We start from the raw sequence: 4,107 nt of genomic DNA on the forward strand, positions 1-4,107 counted from the left end.
CCATCCATAAAGCTCAGCATTTCATGCCTAGCAGTGGCATCTATCAAGGTATCGATCCTTGGTAACGGAAAACAGTCCTTAGGATAGGCATCATTTAGATCAGTGAAGTCCACACACATCCTCCATTTTCCATTAGCCTTCTTCACCATTACAGGGTTTGCTAACCACTCTGGAAATTGAATCTCCTCAATGAAACTAGCCTCTAAGAGCTTCTCCATTTCATGTTTTATAGCTTCTTGCCTTTCTGGAGCAAAACTTCTTTTCTTTTGTTTTACCGTCTTCCGATTTGGGTCCACATTCAGCTTGTGAGTAATCAATTTCGGGTCTATGCCTGGCATATCAGCCGCTGACCATGCAAAAACATCACTATTTTCTTGCAAAAATTTCACCAACTTCCCTCTGAAAGGCTCTTCGAGCGTTGCTCCAATAAAAGTCACCTTCCCAGGATCTTCGGGGGCCAAAGGAATTGAAACCAAGTCTTCTGCTGGCTTTCCCCTTTTCTCATCATTCTCTCGGATATCCAGATCTTCAATAGGAAGAACCTGCCCCCCAACTCCATCTGCCCTCAAAGAGGCCACATAGCAGCTTCTAGCCATTTTTTGATCTCCTCTTTCTTCTCCAATCCCATCTCGAGTTGGAAACTTCATAACTGAATGATAAGAAGAAGGGACTGCCTTAAAGGCGTGTATCCCTGTTCTTCCCATGATAGCGTTATAGGTCGAACTAGCCTTCACCACCACAAAGTCCAACATCTGAGTTGCTTGCCTTGGTTCCTGTCCTATGGTTGTTGGCAACTTGATTATTCCTTCTACGGGGCATTCCACTCCTGCGAATCCATATATCGGCATGTCGGTTGGGGTCAATTGGGAGTCATTATATCCCATCCTTAAAAAGGTGTCATGGAGCAAAATATCCACTGAAGCACCATTATCCACAAGGACCCTTCTTACCGGGTTGTTCCCTATTATCGGGGTTATGACCAACGGGTTGTCATGGGGAAATTTCACACCCTCCAGATCAGAATCATCAAAAGACATTGTTACTCCTGTCCTGGCCCTCTTCGGGGCTTCCCCAACAATATGCATAACTTCTCGAGCATATGCTTTCCTGGAGTTCTTGGATAACCCCGCAGCAGTTGGTCCTCCAAAAATTGTGTTGATCACAGGCCCTTGGGGGCGCGGTCCTCTGAAGATTGTATTTATCACCGGTCCCCTAGGTTGGGGATTTCGCCCCTGATCTTCTTGATCTCTCCTTCGGTCATCAAAGTTCCTTCTCACGTTGTTGCTTTTATCCCCTCCTTCTCCTGTATATTTGTTCAATCTTCCTTTTCGAATGAGGAACTCAATTTCATCTTTCAGTTGCCTACACTCATCGGTGTCATGACCAACATCTTTGTGAAATCTGCAATACTTGCTCTTATCTAGCTTGGCAGGATCAGCCTTCAAGGGCTTAGGCCAGCGAATATCTCTATCTTTCTCGATCTCCATCAAGATCTGGCTTCTAGGAGCATTCAGCTTAGCGTATTTAGTGAACTTTTACCCAGGTCCTCCCTTCTTGGGGGTTGAATCAGAGTTTTGCTCGGTTCTAGGATACTTGTCCTTAGCAATATACTCCAGATCAGTTTTCCGCTTCTTGCCTCCAGTGGGCTCATTACTTACTACGGTCTTCCTCATGCTTTCTTCAACCTTGATATACTTCCCTGCCCAATCCTGGAGCTGCAACATGCTTTCAGGGGGACGTTTGGCCAAGGACATCTTAAAAAACTCATCCCTAGTTCCTTGTTGCAGTGTTATCATGGCTACCTTATCATCCAGGTCTGGGACTTTTAAAGCCTCCTTTGTGAAACGATTCAGGTAATCTCTCAAGGATTCCTTTGTTCCCTGCACAATGCTCATAAGAGATGCTGAACTTTTCTCATGAACTCTCCCACTGATGAATTGCTTAATAAAAGCCTGACTTAATTCTCTGAACGACCCAATAGAAATTAGGGGCAAGCGACTATACCACCTTTGAGCCATACCCGACAGGGTTTGAGGAAAGGCCCGACACTTAATAGCATCATTCACGGGCTGCAACAACAATGCATTAGAAAATGTTCTAACATGATTAGCGGGATCTCCCGTACCATCATAAGCTTTTATAGTTGGCATCTTGAACTTCCTTGAGATATGGGCATTCATTATATCTTCAGTGAAGGGTGGAGTAGGATCATCAGGATCTCCAAGGGGAAGAAGATTGCTTGGATCAGCCCTTGGGACAACAGCCCTTCTCTGCACTGGACCATCTAGGTCTATGATGGGAGGAGAATTTCTCCCCCTAGGAGGTGCTGGGGGTCTGGTCGTCTGGTGCGCCTCCAGGTCGCGCCTCAGCCTTTGAATCTCAGCCTCGTGAGCCCTGATTCTTTCCTTCACTTCTTGGGGATTCATCCCTTGGGTGCTCTGAGGGCGTTGGCTACCTTCAGCCATCGGCTCTTTGCCAGCACATCTCCTTCTTGGGGATACTTCATCATCCGAAGATTCGGAGTCTCTCTCAGTGTAAGGACCAGAAAATTCCTGATCCTCAGGAATAGGAGCCAAACCTCGTATGTATGGGGGCGATCGCCCTCGTGGTTCACTCCGCCCAGCATGTCCGCTTCCTCCAACCTCGGGGTAAAGGGCATCCCATAAGGGGGTTAGTAGTAGCAACAGTTGAATATTCGTACCCCACGGGTCGAGAATTCATAGGTACATATATTTGTTGAACTTGAGGATTCGTACCTTGAGTAGCCGAGGGGATCGTCCCTTGTGGCTGAGGTTCAGTTGCCCCTATCTGGGCTTCTCCTTGCGTGGCTGCATAGGTTGAGTGAGGAGGCACCTCCACAGTTGAAGAGATCACTTGGGTTGTCCCCGTTGGTGTTTCTCCTCCAAGGGCTCTAACTGTTCTCCGTGTTCTCGCCATGGTTATTGTTGTGTTTCCCACAGACGGCGCCAAATGTTATGGATAAAAAATTAAGGTTATTATTTGCTGTATTTATTGCTAAGGTTTGGGAACTCAAGGCCTTTAATGGCTGCTCTCGTGTTTCGTAGCTTAACTCTGCCTTTACGAGATGCCTACGTATCTCTGTGAATTAGAGAATCAAGCCAAAAAACATAGTTCTGATTTGTGGGGTGAGGCCCCTTATATAGATGCTGGTGGTCCTTGAATTGGACTTGGTATAGGAGACTTTGGTGGGCAAGTCTCATAATTAGAATGAACTTTGGAGTCCTAAATAGTAGGAAACTTATTCCTTATCCTTTTAGGTCCCTTTGAGGCTAATCTGCATGGATTTATATCCTTATCGGGACTCTTTTCAATGGCTGTTTTTTCCCTTATTAATTAGTTACAAAATTAATTAATATCCAGGGTTTTTGGGCCTTCTTTGTTCCATCAGGCCTGATCTGGTCCATCAGGCCTGATCAATGTGTTGACCTTTTTGGTCTGAATGTCATACATCTTCTTATTGGGCCTAGCAGCCCAAATCATTTATAATTAATGTAATATTTAATTACACAATCAGGATTTATTTATCCCTATCATCACTCGATTCATAATATACCCGAAATACACTTTTATCATTACCCCGTCAAAGGTAACTTTTAATGTAATCAAAGTACATTAATTCTCATATAAAAATATAATAATTTCAAGTCTAAGGACCATTACATCATTATCACAGTGAGAATTACTTATGACACAACATACATGTAGATGACATATACATCTGGCTGTGTTTTTGACTTTAGTATCATTATACCTATGATCAATGAGATGTGATTATCAGTCAACAAACACACCTGTCTTAATGCATTATTATTGTCCCTTAATAATAATACTTGACTAGAGACCTTTAGGAATATTGATACTATTCTCATAATCTCATTTCTAAGTCACGTACTTAGAGATATAGAATTGCATATCATATTCCAAGGACATTTATTAAACTAACATTTATATCGCAGTAAACTAAGAATTAATAAATTTTAAAGGGAATAATTGATAGAACATAAACATTAATAAATAAAATGTCTTAAACTGAAACATCATAGTGTTGTCTATAGGGCACAAACACTAACAATCTCCCACTTGCAC

Source organism: Apium graveolens, chromosome 5 (genome assembly GCF_009905375.1).
Source record: "Apium graveolens cultivar Ventura chromosome 5, ASM990537v1, whole genome shotgun sequence".
In the NCBI taxonomy this organism is placed as follows: Eukaryota; Viridiplantae; Streptophyta; class Magnoliopsida; order Apiales; family Apiaceae; genus Apium; species Apium graveolens.